The sequence below is a fragment of the Patella vulgata genome, chromosome 6, assembly GCF_932274485.2.
Source record: "Patella vulgata chromosome 6, xgPatVulg1.2, whole genome shotgun sequence".
NCBI classification, from domain to species: Eukaryota; Metazoa; Mollusca; class Gastropoda; family Patellidae; genus Patella; species Patella vulgata.
Window position 1 is genome coordinate 61,115,408 of NC_065884.2, and position 27,061 is coordinate 61,142,468.

The following is a 27,061-nucleotide window of genomic DNA, read 5'->3' on the forward strand; positions in this document are numbered from 1 at the left end:
GTTGCATGGTTTGTCTTATTATCTATCGGTAGCCAGCACTTATACAACAGCTACGGTACAGACAATTGTCTATTCTGGGGACTCTTAGTTTGGATAAATTGTGAGGTAAAGAAAGAAATACAGTCGTATCGTATCGTATCACAGTCGCCAAAACCTTAATCCATTTCACAAGGTAAGACGTTTTGTCATTGTCTACTACATGTATACGGAATAACGATAATATGCAAAAAAAATCTGCTCTTGCTACAGAGAAGTTAGTAACAAGTCAGTTGCTTGTATATACAAGTATATACTAGTATATTCGTTACTGTATAAACGGAAACTGAAATATATACATAAGCGGTCGAGGCAGATTAAGTGACTGAATCTAATAAAACACTAATTTTACCTTTCTGTTAATTGATTACCGCGGATTTGTACTGAATTTACTACGGATTAAAACATAGTTTGAAGCCACTCTACTTTGTGCGACATTTTCGGGCCTCGAATATTATTTGTGAATGCAGCTGCAACAGTCTGATTTGATGGTTGGAATTCTATGGAAGGGTATCGCTGCCAATAGTAAATGCTCTGCTATAGTGTGCCAGGTTTCCGTATATGTTGATAAGTCACGTGATATCCTACATTTGTATATGCAAGTTGATGTTGTGCGAAAGTTGCTATGTAGAAAGCTTGAAGGACAAATAGGATGTGGCAGAACGCAAATGTAAAATGTAATGAGAGAAATGTAAAATGTAGACACGTCAAAAAAGCATTTTCCCACAAAATATTTGTCATTTAACACTTAACATTTGACGTTTTACATTTAACTCTTGCCTTAGAGGTATTTTGACTTTATCAATATCGGTATTAGGACTTTGTACATTGTACTTTTTACATATAATCAATGGAAACGACATTGTCGCAGAGCATTTAATATTGGCAGCGATACCCTACCATAGAATTCAGGCCGGCATGGAGTTGGATTTCGTAAAAGGCTTCTGGTTATTAAAATAATTAAAAGCCACGTCATGATTCAAATGTATAAAAAATGAATTTATTTATCATTGATGTCATATATACGAATACAATATCACACACCGTCATCTTTATATTATTTTATTATATATTGGTATGCTTATTCAACAAGGGTGTTACTCAAAAATCTATTTTTATTTTTATCACATGTGACGACGTTAAGGAGCATAAAAGTTCTGACTATTAATTTAATTCCTGTATACTAGTGAGGTGATACAATAGTAACATAGAAATAGAAGATGTTAATACAATCGTCTTAATCCTGGGTTCCCACTATCACGATTTGCGGTCGTCAAACTTTACATATATATTTTTTTTTTTTTTTGTTCTTTTCTTTTTTTTGGTCGTCTGTATCCCGAAATTTGCTGAAATACGAACTATTTTTTGTTTTCCTATTTACTTTTAATTTTGAAAAATATTTTTTTATTTTTATACGCCCACAGTTCTTATGTGGACATATTCTGCTGTCACCATAATTTGTTTACGTTAGTTTGTAGACAATCTACAGGTCACAATTTTTATCTGATTTTTACGTACCGCAACATTTATGTTTATATCCCCACGATCTCAGTTCATTTAGATATTGGCACGTAAGTTCATGGATTATTGCCCCCTGATTGTGGACACTCTAGAGGACGCTTTTTTTAAAAAATTATTATTGTTGATTTCAAAACCCTTTCAAATTAATCACCGTAATCATGGATGACTTTGAATACCGTGAAAGTTGGACCGAAACTGCCCGACACAATAACCTCTCCCCTGCACGTAGATGTTGGAAAAGCATGTTATACGTATACCAATGTTGTAGACCATTCAGAGGTCACCTTTTCCATCCAAATACTGCACAATGTGGGCGTATCTTACATGGTAACCGGAGCCACGGCGGCTAAGTGGGTAAGACGTTGGCTCAATAGCCTGGAGGTCGCGTGTTCGATCCCTGCATTGGCCGAGAAAGTTCATCGGGATTTTCCGAGGTGGTTTCACCTTGTCAATGGTGCATGGCGGAGGGTTTAGTCGTTCGGATGGTACGAAAATCCGAGGTCCTGTGTACACATTGGCGTGCGTAATTGATCCCTTGGCAGTTGAAATTTGATATAAGAGTAGGTCATAGTGCCGCTACCCAGGCAAAATTTCCCTCATGGTACTCTGTATGGCGTATCACCCGATTAGATTTTATTACATACTTCGAGAAGGTATTTGTTGAGTAATAAAACGTTCTAGTAGTTTATCGAGGGCTGGCCGTCCTTACCGCACGGTACAAATAAAACCTTCTAGTAGTTTATCGAGGTTCGGGTGCTTCCGGAGGCCAAAATGACCGCTCTATATAAATGACAATTTTGGTAATAACTAACCCGAACCCTAACCCTAACCCTTTTTAAAAGACTGAACTTGGGTCTAATTTAGTTTTTACTTCTCTTAAAAGGGTTAGGGTTAGGGTTCGGGTTAGTATTCCCCTAAATACTCATTTGTAAAAAGCGGCCATTTTGGTATGAGTACTGACTTGTTCTGGAATTTGTTGCTTCTAGTAGTGATAATATTTGTACCGTGCGGTAAGGACGGCCAGCCCTCGATAAACTACTAGAAGGTTTTATTACTCAACAAATACCTTCTCGAAGTATGTAATAAAATCTAATCGGGTGGGCGTATGCCCGTCTTCATTAACCCAGTAAAGGGGCAAAACAGTAAGACGTTAAACCCCATTTCATTTCATTTAATTTCATTGCATAGCAACCTCTTGTTATTTCTAATTTTGTAGAATAAATTTTAATTTTGTAAATTCATTTTTAATTTTTTGTACATTCAGTTTTGATTTTGTAAATCTAGTTTTAATTGTGACATTTCACATAATATGTTACGTAGTACAGGATCTAACGCTCATTCGGGTAACATTTATAATATAGTGGCTGATAGATGACATTTAAAATCTTGCCTTTTGCATAACCCGACAGACAACGCGACAGTTGTCTCTCAAAAATAATAAAATATTAATGTACAGAAGAAAATTATTCTAGAAATTTTGCAAGATAATTATTAGTGTACTCTTTCTGTAACCTAATACTGCCATATATAGATAAATAAAAAAAATATATAGGAAGAACATTATAATATTAGGACATTATAATGAGTCAATAGAAAACAAAAAACCTTTTGTTGCAATTTGTTCTACGTACGACACCATTTAACCGTCGTTTGACCCGCCTAGACGTTAAACCCCTAGACGTTAAACCCCATTTCATTTCATTTATTCATGTAATAGACATACAGCGCCGCTTTATGTGAACAGCTTCCATATAACTAAAGCTTGATAATAACTAAAGAAGCTAGTCGAAATGTCGCTCAGTAATAAGCAGTAATTGTATTCCATAGAATTATGACCTATAGCTACCATATCATCGGGAACATAATCAGGTGTTGGATCGCTAAGAGGTCTCGGGTTCGCTCCAGGCCTCGGATTAACTCCTGGTGTTAGCCGACAAAAGTTCCTCTGGATTTTCCGGCATGGTTTCCCCTTGTCAGTGACAAAGGGAAGTGTCAAGTCGTTCCAATGGTACGAAAAACAATTTGCGTGAACGTTGGAATTGTGTGTGCAGAACGGTTCAGAACGGTAGGATGTTACACCTCAGTTAATTTCGTGCTCGGGTAACCTCAAGCTAAAAGGTAGACTACATTATTTGGGCATGTCATTGTTTTTGTTTAGTTTATATAATATATTGTCAAAAGTGAATTGTATATTTATGTTTTCCACCAGATCAAGCAAAGTTAGTATATAAAAGCAGATTGTATAAACGACCAGATGGTCTTGAAACAGTAGTTAAAGTAGCTAAATTTCTAACTCAGTATCATCCAATGTCTTACACGTTGAAAACACGAATTATTTGTCAATTCAAATCAACATTGATGTTGTAATCTTGCCGGGAAAAGGTAGGCTTCTAATATCCAATATTTAAGATAAAATAAACAGTTTACCATTGGTACACGAATCGTGTACCATAGTGCGTTTCAGTCTTACTTGTAACAATTGACCAGAAAGAACGAGGCTATACTAGACATATTATTCCACAACTCATGTCTTACGGTGACGTCATATTCTATCTGGCGAGCATGCGCAATAGACTGGAATAACCAGACTTATGCCGTATTTCGCTGGGCATAACTTATTTGAAATTAGAGTCAAAACGGAAACAATTGAATGTTAATCAGTTTATATACAATCGGATTACATTATTACATTATATACCCATTTGGATCAATTTCTAGGTCCCAAATATTGACGATTTAGCTCCTTTAAATTTTAGAGATGGGGTTTAACGTACACTCGACACAAACTAGGTCATTTCGGGACTAACATATGGTTTAATTTTAATTCAATAATTCGCCTGTGCGTAGGGGTCTTTAGCAGTGGGAGGAAACCGGAGGACCCGGAGAAAACCAACGAGATTGGACAGGCGACCCTACTCCTTGTCACGTTCAATCGGGGAATCGAAACCACGCCAGTTCACTCAATGACAGGCCTTATGATACAGCGCGCACGTGGTAACCATTCGGCCATCAGACAAATTGATCCTCTCTAAATCGATAATTAAGCGATTTAAATTTCGGCCTAGAATCAATCATCATTACTAAAGTCTGTACGATAATAAACACCCATCTGTATCCGCACTTGTGATGAATTACTGCAATATACGAACTGGCAGTTATATGTTCTTTACAAGTTTTTTATAACTTAAAGGAGATAAATTGCTTATATTTGAGACCTAGAAATGGACACAAATGGGTCGCAACACATATAATAATATAATATGAAAGAATTTAAACTGATTTACATTCAATCGTTTCTGTTTTTAATGTAACTTCTGATCAGTTATGTTTGGCGAATAATGCGTAGAGTCAGAATTGAATGGCAGTCTTTGTCGTCTGATTATTCCAGTCTACACCGGTAGTGTTCTCTTACATGGGATATGCTTAGCCTCGTTCATCGAGCCGCTTCATACAAATGGCCCTCGAAAGCATTCTGGCACGCTATTCGTGTGCCAGTTTTAAAATTTCCAATTTGTCTTAAATATTGGATATCAGAAGCCCAACTTTTCACGGTAAGATTACAACATCAATGTTGATTTAAATTGACAAATAAGTCGTGTTTTCAATGTCGAAGACTGTGGGTGATAATGAGTTGTTTTTATTTTGCAATTTTGTCAGGCGATATGCATGACTGATTTAAGATTATAAATTGTACAATGGCTAACAGATGAACACGTAGTGAATACATTACCGTAATGGATGGGAAATGTGACAAGCCTCTGTAATATGTATCTGTCAAAAATAGTTTAACACAAATATGTCTTTGATATGGCTGTTGGTAGTAAATAAAGTATACCTAGCATTTCATTTTTATACGCTCACATTCAATAATTTCTGTGTATTACGTCTAGAGTTATGGTCCTTGTTTCACTTTATTGAACCTTGTGAACGCTCCAACGCTAAAGGTTATCACCCAATCTTTGTGAAATGTATATGCATTATTTAGATTAGTGAAACGAAGAAGCCTATTGAATTTCAGCAATTTCTGTTTATTACGTCTAGAGTTATGACCCTTGTTTCACTTTATTGATCCTTGTGAACGCTCTAAAGCCAAACGTTATCACCCGATCTTTGTGAAATTTATATGCATGATTTACATTAAAGATACATTATGGGAGATTAGATAAAGAGATGGCAGTTCTCGCTATAATAGGTAAAAACTAGATAGTGTAAAGGTAATTTGCTGAAAATTTCAGTCAATTTGATCCACTATGAGTCGAGAAAGAAGCGGGTGAAATTTTTGCGTAGGCTCGGTCATCATTACTAAAATCATTAATATAAACAGCATAGTCTCGATTATCCACTTTTGTTGATTTAATTATCAACGGCCGTTAGCGGCATATAGGAATCTAATCCAGCCAACATCGAAGGCTAGCCTTGACATCGAGAGTTTATTATGGTCTGGATAAGTTAATTAATGTCTAATTGATAATTTAGATAACATTTCAGGCCTAAAGAAAGACTTGTAATAAGCAGATTTTGCTCTTGCATAATGCATGTTTAATAAATGACATTTTCATCCATCCAACCATGATTTTGTGTCTGTCTTATTTAGTTTACTTGTCAGATTTAAAGGTGTAATATACATAATTATCCATATTGCATTATGGTACAGCCCATCAGTCATACAAGTACATGACGTATGCTTTTTGTTGATTTGTAAATCCTAGATAGGGAGATGTAGTGGTATGTTTCCTTTAAATACCCTAAGGTCTATAACTGTCTATGTATGCACTGATGCTTGATGACGGATGGATTGTCGTCGCATGGTTTGTCTTATTATCTATCGGTAGCCAGCACTTATACAACAGCTACGGTACAGACAATTGTCTATTCTGGGGACTCTTAGTTTGGATGAAATGTGAGGTAAAGAAAGAAATACAGTCGTATCGTATCGTATCACAGTCGCCAAAACCTTAATCCATTTCACAAGGTAAGACGTTTTGTCATTGTCTACTACGTGTATACGGAATAACGATAATATGCAAAAAAAATCTGCTCTTGCTACAGAGAAGTTAGGAACAAGTCAGTTGCTTGTATATACAAGTATATACTAGTATATTCGTTACTGTATAAACGGAAACTGAAATATATACATAAGCGGTCGAGGCAGATTAAGTGACTGAATCTAATAAAACACTAATTTTACCTTTCTGTTAATTGATTACCGCGGATTTGTACTGAATTTACTACGGATTAAAACATAGTTTGAAGCCACTCTACTTTGTGCGACATTTTCGGGCATCGAATATTATTTGTGAATGCAGCTGCAACAGTCTGATTTGATGGTTGGAATTCTATGGAAGGGTATCGCTGCCAATAGTAAATGCTCTGCTATAGTGTGCCAGGTTTCCGTATATGTTGATAAGTCACGTGATATCCTACATTTGTATATGCAAGTTGATGTTGTGCGAAAGTTGCTATATAGAAAGCGTGAAGGACAAATGGGATGTGGCAGAACGCAAATGTAAAATGTAATGAGAGAAATGTAAAATGTAGACATGTCAAAAAAGCATTTTCCCACAAAATATTTGTCATTTAACACTTAACATTTGACGTTTTACATTTAACTCTTGCCTTAGAGGTATTTTGACTTTATCAATATCGGTATTAGGACTTTGTACATTGTACTTTTTACATATAATCAATGGAAACGACATTGTCGCAGAGCATTTAATATTGGCAGCGATACCCTACCATAGAATTCAGGCCGGCATGGAGTTGGATTTCGTAAAAGGCTTCTGGTTATTAAAATAATTAAAAGCCACGTCATGATTCAAATGTATAAAAAATGAATTTATTTATCATTGATGTCATATATACGAATACAATATCACACACCGTCATCTTTATATTATTTTATTATATATTGGTATGCTTATTCAACAAGGGTGTTACTCAAAAATCTATTTTTATTTTTATCACATGTGACGACGTTAAGGAGCATAAAAGTTCTGACTGTTAATTTTATTCCTGTATACTAGTGAGGTGATACAATAGTAACATAGAAATAGAAGATGTTAATACAATCGTCTTAATCCTGGGTTCCCACTATCACGATTTGCGGTCGTCAAACTTTCCATATATTTTTTTTTTTTTTTTGTTCTTTTCTTTTTTTTGGTCGTCTGTATCCCGAAATTTGCTGAAATACGAACTATTTTTTGTTTTCCTATTTACTTTTAATTTTGAAAAATATTTTTTTATTTTTATACGCCCACAGTTCTTATGTGGACATATTCTGCTGTCACCATAATTTGTTTACGTTAGTTTGTAGACAATCTACAGGTCACAATTTTTATCTGATTTTTACGTACCGCAACATTTATGTTTATATCCCCACGATCTCGGTTCATTTAGATATTGGCACGTAAGTTCATGGATTATTGCCCCCTGATTGTGGACACTCTAGAGGACGCTTTTTTTTTAAAATTATTATTGTTGATTTCAAAACCCTTTCAAATTAATCACCGTAATCATGGATGACTTTGAATACCGTGAAAGTTGGACCGAAACTGCCCGTCACAATAACCTCTCCCCTGCACGTAGATGTTGGAAAAGCATGTTATACGTATACCAATGTTGTAGACCATTCAGAGGTCACCTTTTCCATCCAAATACTGCACAATGTGGGCGTATCTTACATGGTAACCGGAGCCACGGCGGCTAAGTGGGTAAGACGTTGGCTCAATAGCCTGGAGGTCGCGTGTTCGATCCCTGCATTGGCCGAGAAAGTTCATCGGGATTTTCCGAGGTGGTTTCACCTTGTCAATGGTGCATGGCGGAGGGTTTAGTCGTTCGGATGGTACGAAAATCCGAGGTCCTGTGTACACATTGGCGTGCGTAATTGATCCCTTGGCAGTTGGAATTTGATATAAGAGTAGGTCATAGTGCCGCTACCCAGGCAAAATTTCCCTCATGGCACTCTGTATGGCGTATCACCCGATTAGATTTTATTACATACTTCGAGAAGGTATTTGTTGAGTAATAAAACGTTCTAGTAGTTTATCGAGGGCTGGCCGTCCTTACCGCACGGTACAAATAAAACCTTCTAGTAGTTTATCGAGGTTCGGGTGCTTCCGGAGGCCAAAATGGCCGCTCTATATAAATGACAATTTTGGTAATAACTAACCCGAACCCTAACCCTAACCCTTTTTTAAAGACTGAACTTGGGTCTAATTTAGTTTTTACTTCTCTTAAAAGGGTTAGGGTTAGGGTTCGGGTTAGTATTCCCCTAAATACTCATTTGTATAAAACGGCCATTTTGGTATGAGTTCTGACTTGTTCTGGAATTTGTTGCTTCTAGTGGTGATAATATTTGTACCGTGCGGTAAGGACGGCCAGCCCTCGATAAACTACTAGAAGGTTTAATTACTTAACAAATACCTTCTCGAAGTATGTAATAAAATCTAATCGGGTGGGCGTATGCCCGTCTTCATTAACCCAGTAAAGGGGCAGAACAGTAAGACGTTAAACCCCATTTCATTTCATTTAATTTCATTGCATAGCAACCTCTTGTTATTTCTAATTCTGTAGAATAAATTTTAATTTTGTAAATTCATTTTTAATTTTTTGTACATTCAGTTTTGATTTTGTAAATCTAGTTTTAATTGTGACATTTCACATAATATGTTACGTAGTACAGGATCTAACGCTCATTCGGGTAACATTTATAATATAGTGGCTGATAGATGACATTTAAAATCTTGCCTTTTGCATAACCCGACAGACAACGCGACAGTTGTCTCTCAAAAATAATAAAATATTAATGTACAGAAGAAAATTATTCTAGAAATTTTGCAAGATAATTATTAGTGTACTCTTTCTGTAACCTAATACTGCCATATATAGATAAATAAAAAAAATATATAGGAAGAACATTATAATATTAGGACATTATAATGAGTCAATAGAAAACAAAAAACCTTTTGTTGCAATTTGTTCTACGTACGACACCATTTAAACGTCGTTTGACCCGCCTAGACGTTAAACCCCTAGACGTTAAACCCCATTTCATTTCATTTATTCATGTAATAGACATACAGCGCCGCTTTATGTGAACAGCTTCCATATAACTAAAGCTTGATAATAACTAAAGAAGCTAGTCGAAATGTCGCTCAGTAATAAGCAGTAATTGTATTCCATAGAATTATGTATGACCTGTAGCTACCATATCATCGGGAACATAATTAGGTGTTGGATCGCTAAGAGGTCTCGGGTTCGCTCCAGGCCTCGGATTAACTCCTGGTGTTAGCCGACAAAAGTTCCTCTGGATTTTCCGGCATGGTTTCCCCTTGTCAGTGACGAAGGGAAGTGTCAAGTCGTTCCAATGGTTTGAAAAACAATTTGCGTGAACGTTGGAATTGTGTGTGCAGAACGGTTCAGAACGGTACACTGTAAAAAAGATCCATTTTTGATGTGGCCGAATTCCGTAGTTTAACACCTTTTTTCTTTTAATCGAAGGATTTTTTGGTAAAATTGTGTTAAAAGCATGAATTATTTCTTCAAATTACGTGTTTTATATATTTCTGTGGAATATTCAGTATTTAACAGGAACTTTCCGTGAAATTTAGGGATAAAATGTTTTATTCCCTTCTATAATCCTGTTATTTTACGGAATATACGGTGGAATGACAAAGAAGTTCCGTGAAATTTAGGGATAAAATGTTTTATTCCGTTCTGTAATGGACTTAATTCTGTTATTTTATGGGATAAGCGGTACAACGATAAGTAATCGTATACATATATAATCATTTATAATAATGATCATGTTAGGACGTTACACCTCAGTTAATTTCGTGCTCGGGTAACCTCAAGCTAAAAGGTAGACTACATTATTTGGGCATGTCATTGTTTTTGTTTAGTTTATATAATATATTGTCAAAAGTGAATTGTATATTTATGTTTTCCAGAAAGAACGAGGCTATACTAGACATATTATTCCACAACTCATGTCTTACGGTGACGTCATAACTTATTTGAAATTAGAGTCAAAACGGAAACAATTGAATGTAAATCAGTTTATATACAATCAGATTACATTATTATATGCGTTGCGACCCATTTGGATCAATTTCTAGGTCCCAAATATTGGCGATTTAGCTCCTTTAAATTTTAGAGATGGGGTTTAACGTCCACTCGACACAAACCAGGTCATTTCGGGACTAACATATGGTTTAATTTTAATTCAATAATTCGCCTGTGCGTAGGAGTCTTTAGCAGTGGGAGGAAACCGGAGGACCCGGAGAAAACCGACGAGGTTGGACAGGCGACTCTACTCCTTGTCACGTACAACCGGGGATTCGAAACCACGCCAGTCGACTCAATGACAGACTTTATGATACAGCGCGCACAGGTGACCCTACTCCTTGTCACGTTCAATCGGGGAATCGAAACCACGCCAGTTCACTCAATGACAGGCCTTATGATACAGCGCGCACGTGGTAACCATTCGGCCATCAGACAAATTGATCCTCTCTAAATCGATAATTAAGCGATTTAAATTTCGGCCTAGAATCAATCATCATTACTAAAGTCTGTACGATAATAAACACCCATCTGTATCCGCACTTGTGATGAATTACTGCAATATACGAACTGGCAGTTATATGTTCTTTACAAGTTTTTTATAACTTAAAGGAGCTAAATTGCTAATATTTGAGACCTAGAATATAATATAATAATATAATATGAAAGAATTTAAACTGATTTACATTCAATCGTTTCTGTTTTTAATGTAACTTCTGATCAGTTATGTTTGGCGAATAATGCGTAGAGTCAGAATTGAATGGCAGTCTTTGTCGTCTGATTATTCCAGTCTACACCGGTAGTGTTCTCTTACATGGGATATGCTTAGCCTCGTTCATCGAGCCGCTTCATACAAATGGCCCTCGAAAGCATTCTGGCACGCTATTCGTGTGCCAGTTTTAAAATTTCCAATTTGTCTTAAATATTGGATATCAGAAGCCCAACTTTTCACGGTAAGATTACAACATCAATGTTGATTTAAATTGACAAATAAGTCGTGTTTTCAATGTCGAAGACTGTGGGTGATAATGAGTTGTTTTTATTTTGCAATTTTGTCAGGCGATATGCATGACTGATTTAAGATTATAAATTGTACAATGGCTAACAGATGAACACGTAGTGAATACATTACCGTAATGGATGGGAAATGTGACAAGCCTCTGTAATATGTATCTGTCAAAAATAGTTTAACACAAATATGTCTTTGATATGGCTGTTGGTAGTAAATAAAGTATACCTAGCATTTCATTTTTATACGCTCACATTCAATAATTTCTGTGTATTACGTCTAGAGTTATGGTCCTTGTTTCACTTTATTGAACCTTGTGAACGCTCCAACGCCAAAGGTTATCACCCAATCTTTGTGAAATGTATATGCATTATTTAGATTAGTGAAACGAAGAAGCCTATTGAATTTCAGCAATTTCTGTTTATTACGTCTAGAGTTATGACCCTTGTTTCACTTTATTGATCCTTGTGAACGCTCTAACGCCAAACTTTATCACCCGATCTTTGTGAAATTTATATGCATGATTTAAATTAGTGAAATGAAAAAGCCTATTGAATTTCAGCAATTTACAATAATTACTTCTAGAGTTATTGTCCTTGTTTCATTTTGTTAAACCTTGTTAATGCTCGATTGATGAAAGTTATCATCCGATATGTATGAAATTTAGATGCATTATTTAATTTAGTAAAACGAAAAAGCCTGTCAAATTTCAACAATTTCTGTAGATTACTTCCAGAGTTGAGACCCTCGTTTCAGTTTTTAGAACCTTGTAAACCCTCAAACGACAAAATTTATAATCTGATCTGTATGGAACTGTCTTGTAAAGGCCCCCCAATTACCTACAAAGGAATAAAAATGCGACAACCCTTGTCGACCGCTCGGACGATTTAGCTGCTGTGGGCGTATGTTTTGTTGCCTGGCAACCTCTCTTTATGAGTATAGGTAACAACCCATTTGAATTCTAGTTCTGTCCTATACTGACGTTTAGTATAGAAACATTTACTATCAATGGTCATAACTCTGGCAGTAATTATCGGAAACCGTTGATAATCAATTGGACCTTTCGTCTCATGACCTTAAACACTGTGTATAAATATAGGGTCAATATATTAATTTTGCATCTAGAGCGTCCATAAGCAATTGACTTCATAGGCGTCGTCATGGGTAACGCCGTTGGTAATCCGGGAACTTGAAAGTGGTTCCAATGGCGGACTTCGTCATACAATCGAGGCTAGATGTAGGGTACTGGAGTCTGCTGGTGTTTGCCGAGTGGAGATTCCCGACATGTGAACACGTTAGATGTCACGTAATATTTGACGACACGGTAATCCCGACAGGTACGTCACCGGAGGCAGGCCATTCTCGACATATGGACACGCAATCTGTTTCACAGAGGATTACGAAAGTCTTATAATATCTTTGTAAAAGATGACTGCCTTTAACACGTGACGTCACATCAGGCGGCGTCAATCATTGACTCAGTGACGCGTGCATTGTTTGTAATAAGACGTTAGTGGTTCGGGCAGAATGGTGCCTTTTACTCATTTTAATACCCATTTACAGTAAATACGAAATAATTTTTACCTACAAATACTTCAAACGTCTTTATTTATTTTTCTAATACATAAATTTTTTAGAATTTAATTTGTTGGAGGAAAAAAGTTAATATTTGGGGCTCATTAAGTCCATCGATGTCATCCTTATCAGAGATTGTAGCGACATATCAAATATTCACAGGAATCCCAACAGATACATCACGTGATTAGCGAAACCAGAGCAATATACCAGTCCAAAATTACGTCGTTTTAATTCACACATATTCCTATTAAAATTCTCTTTTAACAGGGTTAGAGATTAAGAATATTATGAGCTTTTCTCGTAATTAAACCCATTGTTTAACCTTAATTTTATAACTTGACAGAGTTACCTTAAGTGATTAAGACAGACAGTTAATCGGCAGGGTAATTGAGTGAAGTCTCTGAGGCTAATCCAATTAAGGCTAGCAGGTTAATTGGGATTGAGCAGTGACGCTTAAATTAATCTATATGCTGACCAATGGTAGGCCCATATACATTCCATCTCAACTGTATTCTTGGACACACGAATTAGGTATATAAGTTCATGTTGCCTCTGAGATTCTCAGGGGGGAGGGGGGCTAGTGGTCTAGAGTGTCACGCTTCGACCTCTAGTTAGCCGGTCACCTCTGGCTTGCGGTAGCGGTTTCGTTCGCTGGTGTGAGCGTATGTGGCTTGGAGATAGGGGCGCTTTATCAACTTCGCGGGTTTACTCCGGTTTCCTCCCACAGCAAAGACCCCTGCGCTTGCGCTAAGATCATTAAAATGAAAATAAAGACAACTTGTCTGCGATATCACCTTCGGTGGAAGCGGACGTTAAACACAAAGAACAACAACATGAGATTCTCATAATATACTTTACCAACGATTTAAACAACTGTCTTCTTGTCATTTAAGATAATATACTTTACCAACGATTAAAACAACTGTCATCTTGTCATTTAAGTTAATTTAAAAAATCCAAGAAACCCCCAAAATCAGACTTGCACAGCAACATGAATATATAGTTAATATAAATATAAACACAAATATATAGTTAATATAAATATAAACACAAATATATAGTTAATATAAATATAAACACAAATAAATAATGAAGACTTTTAACGATAATACGCTGAATATTCGTAGAACAATACAAACATGTGTGGATATAATATATACATAATCCTATACGTGTAATTACAATCACGAACCTCATTAGGTATTTCACGTGATTGGAGATAACAAGAGCAACCACCAATATCTTGAAACGTGTAAACAAAGTGTAACTAGGTAATAACATACCTCAATATTCGTAGATCAATACGAATACATGTGGGAGAATATAAATATGTAATCCTGTATGTAAGCTTAAAGATACATTATGGGAGATTCGGTAACGAGTTGGCAGTTTTCACTATAATAGTTAAAAACTAGATAATGTAAAGGTAATTTGCTGAAAATTTCATTCAAATTGATAAACTATGAACCGAGAACTAAGCGACTGAAAGTTCCCCCTAGCCTCGGTCATCATTACTGAAGTCAGTACAATAAACAGCATAGTCTCGATTATCCATTTAATCGTTAAATCGAGAAGGAAAGTTATGCAGTAGATCGGCTCCCAATCCACTAAAGATCGCAGGCTAGCGCTGCCATCTAGAGTTGATGATGGCCTGGATAGGTTAATTAATGTCTAATTAATAATTTAGATAACAATTCAGGCCTAAAGAAAGACCTGCAATAGACAGATTTAGCTCTTGCATAATGTATGTTTAAACATGCGTTATGTAAGAGCTAAATCTGTCTATTGCAGGTCTTTCTTTGATGTTATTTATATAAACTATTAATTAGACATTTATTAACACGAATAGACCATAATCAACTCTCGATGCCATCGTGTCTGTCCGATTTTCAATGGACTTGAATCCGATCTGCTGTTCAACGTCCGTTGATGATTAAACGCAAAAATGGATAACCGAGTTTTTGTTACTTATCGTGGCAGCGCTAGCAATGACAATCGAGGCTACAAATATTTTAAAATAAGATTTCTTCGGCTTAGGGTGAAGCAATTTGACAGAAATTTCTAGCATATTCCCTTTACGTCATCTAGTTTTTAAATATTATAGTGGGAACTGCCAGCTCTTTATCTAATCTCCCATAATGTATCTTTGAAGTAGCTAAGTCTCTAACACAATATTGTAACAGTGTAAATCTTCGATAATAACTAAAGACTGGAACTATCCTTGAGACTATTTATTACCGGAAAACATTAAACATCATATACGGAGAACAGCACGTCCGACAAGCAGAGTAACTGTCCTGGAAACGGAATGAAACCTAGAATATTTTGTCAATGTACAAATCGGTATTTATAATAAAATGGTATCTTAGGAATTAACAATATACACCAAGGTTACTAATAACAATTAAAGAGGAGAGATTAAACTATACAAGACATTACAATAACATAAACAATAAGATAGTAATTAAACTCATTAATGTGTCAGCTGTCGACGATCAGTCATTAGATAAGTAGCTTAACGTCTAATTACCAACGCAGGATTAATAGAAACATAAGAAAAATAGAAATGTTTAAATGAACGAATGATATATTGAAAGAAGGAAATACCAACAATTCACAACATTATCACCATTATAATATCACCAAAAGTCCTCGACATTGAAAACACGAATTATTTGTCAATTTAAATCAACATTGATCTTACCTGGAAAAGATGCGCCTCTGATATCCCATGTTTAAGACAAAAAAAAAACATTTTACCATTTTACACGAGTCGTGTACCATAATGCGTTTCAGCACCATTTGTAACAAGGGACTCGAAGAAAGAGGCTAGACATATTCCACAAGTCATATCAAACGGTGACCACATATTCTTATTTGGAGAGCATGCGCAATAAATGCTAACGGTTTAAACTGGAATAACCAGACGCTAGAGATTGAGATTTGATTGAGACTTTTGGTGTATTTCGCCGAACATAACTGATTTAAAATGAGAGTAAACACGTCCCAAAGGGGGGGGGGGGGGGGGCGTGGATGGCCATATGGTTAGTGTGTGCGCGCTGTATTATACGTGGTCTGTCATTGAGTCAATTGGCGGCGGGGGTTTATATTCCACGTTTGTACGTGACAATGAATAGGGTCGCCTGTCCAGCCTCGTGGGTTTTCTGAAGGTCCTCCGGTTTCCCCCCACTGCTAAACATTATCACCATTATAATTTCCTCTGCGGTGAAAATGATTCGTCCTCGGATCATAATAACAAAAAAAAAATTAACATTGATAATACCGCTAAAAGGTCAGGTTTGTTTTAAATGTATGAAGCCTTTTCACTTTAATTTACATTTAGTATATAAACAAGATAAAGATATAATGGGGGGGGGGGTAAACAATAATAATTTGGGTTACTCGCTTATAAACTCTGTGAATAGGCAATAACTGTCCGTCATTATGGATATAATCTGAATGGCTTATGACGTCATATATATTTGAGTCCGCGATAATAATAAATAATTAAAATGTCGACAATAATAAGATACTATACTATGAATTAACTAAAATTTGAAATTAAACGATTAAATGAAACATAATATTCCAAAGAAGCTTTTATGCTAAAGTGTTTATGAATTAATCTACGTCATCGATAATATCGATTTAATTGCTTATGCAGAATAAATAAATTATAGCAACATTCGAACGGGAATGTAATAATAAATCTTATCCAAAACATTATAAAATAAAGGCAAATAATTAGTGAATTCATAAATCAGTGAATACATAAAAAGTCAGTGGTTTAAAACAGTTCATACAAATTCACATTTTTTTAATAACACAACATAAAACAATATTCAATCACTTTAATGAATAATTCCCTGGGGGTAATGCATGTTTGATACTCCGAAAGAATACTGGATCTTCTTTAGCAATAATGTCCCAGTCCTCTAGGTCAAATCGACTGTAAACATCTCCCTCATTCGGACCTGGACCCTGCCTTTCCACATTTAACTGTAATTTTCCAGATTTTTGATTGATTTCCATTCGGGTAAATCCTGCTAATTTCAAACTTGATTTATCTGGATATGTCCACCTGCCTCTCGGGAAGACCTTAAGCTCTTCCTGATTCCGTTTATGTTGATTTATCAACGTTTCTACAAACCACTGCTCTGGGCCAGCAATTTTATTCGGATAGTTAGCTATAAAGGAAACAGCTTTCTGGTCCAACTTGTCTTCCTTCACCCACAAATTTTTGGTTGCAGGTTGATTCTTCCATCGGATTAAGTATTCAAGCTGTCCCTTCTTAACACGCCTTTTTAACACCTTTTCTGTTTCTTGGATCTGTGGCGTTGAAGCTACCATGACATCCGGTTTGACCAAATCTGTATTGGTTTTTATGTCAAGGGTTTGGACACTCTTTGTATATGTGTCCGGAATAGCCATTATACATTTATCCGAATGTCCAAGACAATCTGTTTGACATTCACTAGATTTGGTTGACGATATCTTGCTGGTCTGAATTGCGATGTCGGCCTTTGTAGAAATCGAATTTATTGATGATACGCTCGATCTTTTCGCAGAAATCATCTCCTTAAAACGCTGGCCTCTTAGAAAATCTCTGTTCTGTTTGCTAGTAGATTTTCTATTCGATATATCTGAATCACGATGAAAACTGCACCACGTTAAAACTATGGAAGTGTTACTACCTTTATGGTCTATCCTCCATTGGTTGGCCTTCGAGTTGATCTTCATTACTTTCATTATTTCCGCCAATTCATCTGGTATCACTATCTGCTCCATATCTGATTTTTCTTTGGGATACTCGCTTGAAAGAGGTTCAGAGATCTTGCCTCACAAAGCACTCCACCAATCTGTAACAGTGTAAATCTTCGATAATAACTAAAGACTGGAACTATCCTTGAGACTATTTATTACCGGAAAACATTAAACATCATATACGGAGAACAGCACGTCCGACAAGCAGAGTAACTGTCCTGGAAACGGAATGAAACCTAGAATATTTTGTCAATGTACAAATCGGTATTTATAATAAAATGGTATCTTAGGAATTAACAATATACACCAAGGTTACTAATAACAATTAAAGAGGAGAGATTAAACTATACAAGACATTACAATAACATAAACAATAAGATAGTAATTAAACTCATTAATGTGTCAGCTGTCGACGATCAGTCATTAGATAAGTAGCTTAACGTCTAATTACCAACGCAGGATTAATAGAAACATAAGAAAAATAGAAATGTTTAAATGAACGAATGATATATTGAAAGAAGGAAATACCAACAATTCACAACATTATCACCATTATAATATCACCAAAAGTCCTCGACATTGAAAACACGAATTATTTGTCAATTTAAATCAACATTGATCTTACCTGGAAAAGATGCGCCTCTGATATCCCATGTTTAAGACAAAAAAAAAACATTTTACCATTTTACACGAGTCGTGTACCATAATGCGTTTCAGCACCATTTGTAACAAGGGACTCGAAGAAAGAGGCTAGACATATTCCACAAGTCGTATCAAACGGTGACCACATATTCTTATTTGGAGAGCATGCGCAATAAATGCTAACGGTTTAAACTGGAATAACCAGACGCTAGAGATTGAGATTTGATTGAGACTTTTGGTGTATTTCGCCGAACATAACTGATTTAAAATGAGAGTAAACACGTCCCAAAGGGGGGGGGGGGCGTGGATGGCCATATGGTTAGCGTGTGCGCGCTGTATTATACGTGGTCTGTCATTGAGTCAATTGGCGGCGGGGGTTTATATTCCACGTTTGTACGTGACAATGAATAGGGTCGCCTGTCCAGCCTCGTGGGTTTTCTGAAGGTCCTCCGGTTTCCCCCCACTGCTAAAGACCCCTACGTGCAAGCAAATTATTGATATAAAATTGAATCATATGGTAGTCCTAAATGACCCAGTGTCGAGTGGACATTAAATCCCATTTCTGTCGCTCTCTCTATATTTAAAGGCTCAATACCACTCTTGTTGTAACTGAATAATATGTCCCAATCTTTAACAAATTGTACTATTTTACAATATTCCAATTAATGATGCAAATTTCATCTTAACACACCTAATTTAACAAATTTAGCAAGAGTGTTATTGTCCCTTTAACTAATGGGGGCTAGCATATCACAATTTAACGTATACGTTGAAAATAAAGCAAGTTATATAGTTTATGGTCGCCTGTCAGACTGTTTGAATTACACCCCTCTTTGTTATAATCTCTCTAAGAAAAACAACCAATGAGAACGGTTAGTTGTTCCAGTTCAGGTTAATGTTAACGGTATAAGACCCACCTTTATGATAAACTGCGCGGCTATACAGTTTGTGTTGTGGATTTATTGACCAGTGCGCCTTTTCACATCTGCAATTTAAACAAATTATCATCAAATACACAGTAAGTTATGGTAATACTTTTTATAATTTTATTAAAATAAAGATGATGTTTCAATATATATATATATTTAACGGCTTGGTATATGTAATGTACATTATAGTGTAATCGATTCGATATATCGGTTAATCTTCACTGTCCCGCATACCTTTCATTCTGCGATTTCTTAAAATATTGTAGCTTGAAATTTCAGTGTGACTGTTTATTTGAATAGCACTTTGAAACAGTCAAAAAGAAAGCAGCCCCCATTTTTACAGGTTTTTATTTGATTGAGAGAGCCACTTAAAAACAACTTTCCCATTTATCCGAATTAATAAAAACATAAAGAATAATATGATCTTTTAGAGGCATTTTGTTACGACATTGAGCAATAAACTTCTCTCCGAAACGTCGCCTAAATAAATCAGTAATTGTTCTTCCATACGTATGTGTTATAGTTATTATATTTTACGTCATAGTAAAGAAATCACACCCATATTATTATAGTCTTAAACTCTGAGATTAACTCACAATTTTTCCTTGATATATTTATATTTATTTTGGATCCATTCACTTGATGTGATATTTGTTTTTTTGGTGCAATGTCTATTTTCTGTCTTGTTTTGCGTGTAGTGCAGTCCTCCTGCACTTAGTAATAGGTTAAACCAAATATTATTCTAGATTAAAAGAAATTATGTTTTGATATACTATATTCATGATTGTACTTCTGTAAAGCGCCCAAGAGCAGCTTGCTGAGTTGAATTATTGGCGCTATATAAATCAATTATTATTATTATTATTATTATTATTACCAAGAAAAATAGAAGATGCACACGTGCAGTAAATTCAGTAATTGTTTGTAAATGTGAATAAAAATATTTTCAGTTACGACAACTTTTATACTTTAATTATCAGGTTTGAAAGATAAAATCAATTTTCGCTGAGTCTGATGCCAGGATATGATGACATTAATGCATTATTTTGTCCTAATGGGTGTCATATGTTGATGCCTTTTATTTTCTTTGTAAAATGTTATGTGGATATTTGTATGCTGCCTCTTATGGGGTGTTTAGATACAATAAATCTATCTATCTATATATGAATGTTCATACTAAACTTACGCAGACTGTTTACAATTAGCTCCGTTGAACGACGATTTTAGTCGAAAATGTTAAATACACTTCGATGATTTTGAGAAGTATTTATTCGGTTTTCAATTAATAAAATTAGATAGGGTAATTTAGTCTTTACGTGTATGAGATATGTGAAACGGACTAAACTCACATTAGAAAGTTCACTTTTGAATACTCGAAAAAGAAGGTGAATTTCCTCGATGTTTTGATCTCTGTAGATGATAAGGTGACATTTCTACTGATCTTTATATCAAGCCTACAGACACGCATCAATACCTCTTGAAAATAAGTTGTCATCCTCCTCATATCAAGTGGAGTGGGCCTATTATTAGAATTTGCTCACAATTGGATGTTGCCCGTTTACGCTGTAATGAACCAGCGGAGTTCCTATAGTACAGCGTGGCTACAGTAACAAAAAAAATAACTGAGGCGTAAAGCCTTCGACAACTATCTGCAACCACCCCAACCTAGTGAGGACAGTGACCCCAAGGCGAAGGTCAAGAATGTAGGTTATATCTAACGGTCGAGTACCATCGAGGGCTTCTAGATCTTAAAGGTATACCCACTCACTACCTACCACTTCTACACCTCTCAGAAGATGAATAAAGCCGCTCCAAACACGCCGACCATCAGTTTTTCTCAACCTACCAATCTACAACGGCTACTCACCAGAGCCAATCTCAGAAATACCACCGATAAAGCCCCGATTGAGCGTTGCCGACCGTGTCTTAAAGGAAAAACGAAACCTTGCCAGTTATGCACCATGCTGAATGCGGATAATGATATCAAAAGCACTACTACGGGAAAAACACATCGCTGCAAAAATTCCGCCACCGGCTGTGACTCAAAATGGCTCATCTACGCGATAGCCTGTCTAGTCTGTTCCACACAATACGTGGGACAAACAAACTCACATTACGCATGAATGGACACAAGCATCCCCTACGTGAAAACAACAATTAATCAGTTTTGTAATTTGTCAGTATTCCACTCTTAAATGTCTTTCGACATGTGTTAGCTGCGATGGCTCTACGCTTGGTTCTAGATTTATTTTATTACATAATTATCTTTGATAATTAATTTTTGATATCTTTCAGCTTTAACCCACGTTTCGTTTTGACATCTGTTAGTTGACCTTTTGACACCGTCACCTGGTTAGTTTCTATTTGGTTCAAACAGGTTCAAAGGACCGTGGTTACTATGTCAAACAAATAACAAATAGGTGGTTACCTATTTGTTATTTGTTTGATCTACACAGAATTCCGTGTGACATAGTAACCACGGTCCTTTGAACATGTTTGAACCATATAGAAACTCAGGGCAGATATCTACCCTCTAAGTAGACAATCTCTGAATGAAGAATGATTTCATTCATTTTCATACACCCTCATCGAAATGTGATCAATCATTGTCACCTGATTCTCTCGATTCACCCGTTTGGCGTCACTATGGCTGTACTGAATTTAATCAAGGAGATTATGTTTATGGGAAGAAAGAGACCGTTGGCTTTCGAAGATTTGCGATAATTACTGGTGAAAGTTGTGGTTATTGGTCTTCGCCCCTGTCCGTCCGGACCCCACGTACAGATAACAATTTTTATCCGATTTTTACCAAACATGAAATATAGGTCCATCTCCCAAAGATCTTTGTTTAGTTCGATATTCGCGCATATCGGATCGTAACTTCCCGAATTATGGCCCCTGATTGTACGAAAAATCGCGTTTTTAGCTTGTGGTCTCTAGAGGTCAAAATTTTTATCCGATTTAAAAAACCGTTTTAGTATATCACCGTTACACCCTAAGGTTGAGATCGAATTTCGTGACAATCGGACCAAAACTGTCGAACAAAATGGCCGCCCCTTGTACGCAAATAGTGTAAACATCTAGTATATCAAGGTTGTGGACCTCCTCGAGTTCACAATTTGATCCGATTTTGATAAAACTTAAAATGCATGTTTATAACCCAAAAATCTTGGTTTGTTTCGATATTCGCGCATATCGAATCTTAGCTTCCTGAATCATGGCCCTTGATTATACGAAAAATAGCTTTTTATACGCCCACATTGAAATGTGGTCGTATATTGTCGTCGCCCCCGCCCGTCCGTCCGTCCGGCGTCCACAAGCAATTGTGGACGCTCCAGAGGCTAAAGTTAATATCCGATTGACTTTAAATTTATACACAATGTTTAAGGTCATGAGATGAAGAAGTATATTGATCTTCAATTAATTTTTATGACCAGAACAGCTAAATCCATGACATTAAAAGTTTTGTATACTAAATGTTAGCATGGGGCAGAACTTTATAAAAACCAAACAAATTCTAATGGTTTTCTGATAATTAATTCATGAGTTGTTACTCTTAATCAGATTTTAGTGTATTATAAATGTTTCATTACCGAAAAAACTAAAGATATGCAACAACACTTGTTGACTGCGCGGACGATTTAGCTGCTGTGGGCGTAAGTTTCGTTGCCTGGCAACCTATCTTTGAGCTTGTGGCCTCTATAGAAGTCACAATTTTTATCCAATATAAAAAAAAACGTATGAATATATCACAGTTATACAATAATGATGGTTGAGTTCGAATTTCGTGAAAATCGGACTAAAACTGACGGATATAATCGCCACCCCTTGCACGCAAATAGTGTAAAAAATATGGTATATCTAGGTTGTGGACCCTCTAGAGAGACCACAGTTTTTATTCGATTTCGATGAAACTTTAAATATATGTTTTTATCATAATGATCGTGATTCTTTTGATAATCACACATATCCGAACTTAACTTCCTGAATTATGGCCCTTGATTGTTCGAAAGCGCATTTTAAGCTTTCTCTATATCCACCTCTTACAAAATGTGGGCGTATCTTGCCTGGCAAACGCTGGTTGTAGATTATCTAGGCCCTACCCTACTTATAACAGGAAACTGTGCGCTATATGCATAATTTTATTATCTAATGAACATTAACTTTCCTTCCAGAAGCCCTATATTCGGTTGCCTAATCCGCTCACATCTATGTCAATTTTATTTGACTTTCAAATGACAATCTGTGAAAATCTGCAGTTTAAGTTATTGTAATTAGACTGGTGTAGGCCTAATTTCGGCAATTGTAACAAACACTTCTATCGTTCATTTTTAATTCGCTTTTTAATCAACCAATTTATAATTTGCCCCTTTATGTGACACTACGGGGACAGATATGACTGTCCTTCGTCACGGCACCAAAAAGCGGTAATCTGACACCATAAATATTTGGAACTAACTTTGGCGTTGTGTATAAAACTATTTTCACTGACCAATTGACACTGGAACAATGTGTTGTTAAAACTATGTTTATATATCAAATACAGGGAACTACAACATCTGTGATAGTATACCAGTCCAAAATTACGTCATTTTAATTCACATATATTCCTATTAAAATTCTCTTTTAACAGGGTTAGAGATTAAGAATATTATGAGCTTTTCTCGTAATTAAACCCATTGTTAAACCTTAATTTTATAACTTGACAGAGTTACCTTAAGTGATTACGACAGACAGTTAATCGGCAGGGTAATTGAGTGAAGTCTCTGAGGCAGAACTATTGCTAGATTAAAACAATAGGCTGGCTAATCCAATTAAGGCTGGCAGGTTAATTGGGATTGAGCAGTGACACTTAAATTAATCTGTATGCTGACCAATCGTAGGCCCATATACATTCCATGTCATGGAAACCTCAACTGTATTCTGGGACACACGAATTAGGTATATAAGTTCATGTTGCCTCTGAGGTTCTCATAATATACTTTACCAACGATTAAAACAACTGTCTTCTTGTCATTTAAGTTAATTAAGAAACCCCAGGAAACCCCCAAAATCAGACTTGCACAATAGTACATTAGTAGTTATTATAATATCTACAGTCTTGGTTTAACAAGCCTAGCACCCAGACCTAACATTGTCTCTATCCTTCTTAGAACCCCGCATGATGTCGGTATCCCGGCCTCTAAGCCGAGGCGGCTAGTCGTACAGCTAGGAACGCCGGATGATGTCTAAAGGCAAATTACACCAGCTCTTTCTTATATAGAAAGAATAGATGCGTCAGGTATTAGGGCGGGACAATTATCATTTTTGGACAGGTGTTTCCTATGGGCCCCGTTTTACGGCAACATTATTCTATTTAATTGGACTAATGTGTGCACGAGATGACTGTACGATAGTACCCTACTTTCAGCAAAATGTATGTGAGTTAGTCTAACAAACTTGAATCTTGCACAATATCCACTTAGCCTTTTTCTCGTTGTCACCCATTTGTTTAACCACTTCAATATATTAAACAGAGCGCCTTTCCTAGAACCAAAATTATGGAAGACCAAATGGAACAATATTCATGATTCTTGTTTCTCATACAGTTTGAACATTTTAGACACGAACGCAACATTCTAAACTAATGATTCTTGTCTCTACATTCTTATGTCAACATTTCATGCACAAAATCAACATTTTAAAAAAAAAATTGACTTTATGTTTCATTTTCGGCGTTTTATCGGTAACTTTTATATATCATTAAATATTAAAATTAAAAAATTATTTCTTAATTTTACACGACAAAGAAATCAATTCATTGGTTTTTGAAAGTATCTAAAAAAAATCTGGAATTTGAACTCTTATGAAAATATTTTCTACGTTTCAAAAAGTCTTGAAGTTAAAATCTTGAAATGAAAATGTTCAGAAAAATATAATGAATTATCAACATTATTACACCAGAGGGCGTTAGCGTGTATGTGTAAAACTTTGATACAAACCAAAGCCCTGTATAGGGAAAGTTACAACTCATTTACAGGCGACATTTTGGGTCCCAACTATGACGCCACAAAAACTATGACGTCATGGCGTCATATAGCTTTACTTAACAAAACGTTTTATTTTTTTCTTGGTATAACGTTTTACGGGCTACAATTTATACTTAACAAATTGCAAAAGAAATCAATGCGGTTTGGTTCAATGATAATATGTCAGACAAAATCATACTCAAAATCGGCCAAGGCAAAATGACATGATTAACATAATTCAATTTGGCGTTCTTCGGGAATTATCGAGAGCGCTATATCGTAATCAGTGTCTTTCAGTGGTGGTAGGATAAATAATTTATTTTTAAATTCCTCAAACACAGAGTGGTTATGCAAGCGAAGTGTGTCGAAAAATCGAATTTGACAAACATCAATTTAAAAATGTATTTTTCATTTGATGGCGGGCATTTCTTTCAAAGTAACTGCCAAATTAAAAAAAAAAATGAAAAATAAAACCCCATTAATTTGGTAATAAAAGGGCAGCGATAATCTCAAAAATTTAATTTCGAGAATTCTTGATGGTAGAAATTCAAAATTGTGGAATTTTCATTAATCGTTATTTCTTTCCGTTGGTTATGACTAACATGTGGTATATTAGTCACGAAATGACATAGTTGCTCTTAAATGAATATATTGTTAACGCGCTTTAAACATCTAGATGCAAAAGACAAGGTGTAAAAACTTGATGTTATGAAACACATAATTTATTCAGCTCGAGGCAAGATTTGAAATGAATAGATGCGGTTCGTTTAACTTGAATGTAGATATATCATGCATATATAGCAGGGCCTAAAATAAGGTTAAATTCACAGAGCACGGTTTTAGAAGCCGACCGCCCGCGAACGCCGCAGGCGCGAAGCACGCCGGCGGGGGGTCGGGGGGCCTCCCCCAGAAAATTTTGAAAATTGAGAGCTTGAAACCGGCATCTGTGGACTATTCTGGTGCAGTTTACATAGGAATTTATTTTGTCGCGAGCAGCTTTTTTCGCATGAAAACTCAGCTCTAGGAAGACAACACACCACTTTCGTTACGATAATACAGAACTGGAATTCAATTTCTACCATTCTTACATCAAAACTCATATCCCATGATATGAATCCTATCATTAACAAGGGTACAAAATAAAAATCTGATTATTGTCTTAAAAAGTCTCTTTAGGGAGTGAATTTATGGAACATAGGTTGACATAGGCGAAGTATTTCTATTTTGCCTCCGGAAAAACTCCTTTGAACCATGCCTGCTCAAGAGCCTTGGGTGCCGGTTTGTCTCTCCGTTCTACTTTCTTCATCCAGTCATGGGCTGCTGGGCGAACATCAAATTCAGACAACGAGGGCATATTGATGCGATTGTTTATGATGCGTCCATGGTCTCCTCAGACAAGCTACAGCGATCTTTATCTTTTAGTTGGTTGTATGGGCTTACTAAACGCTCTACATCACATGGATGTGGCTTCGCTGCTACTACACGAGCGATCGCCACGGACACAGGTAGCC

The 27,061-nt window shown here is 36.0% G+C and overlaps 1 protein-coding gene across 1 annotated transcript in view; it reads left to right on the forward strand.

The window, feature by feature from the left end:
- Window positions 1-6,395: 6,395 nt before the first annotated feature.
- Window positions 6,396-27,061, forward strand: part of LOC126824621 (uncharacterized) — a 37,445-nt gene continuing 16,779 nt past the window's right edge. Inside the window, exon 1 of the mRNA XM_050553887.2 lies at window positions 6,396-6,529. The gene's annotated coding sequence lies outside the window, so the exon portion shown is untranslated. The remainder of the gene's footprint in view (window positions 6,530-27,061) is intronic.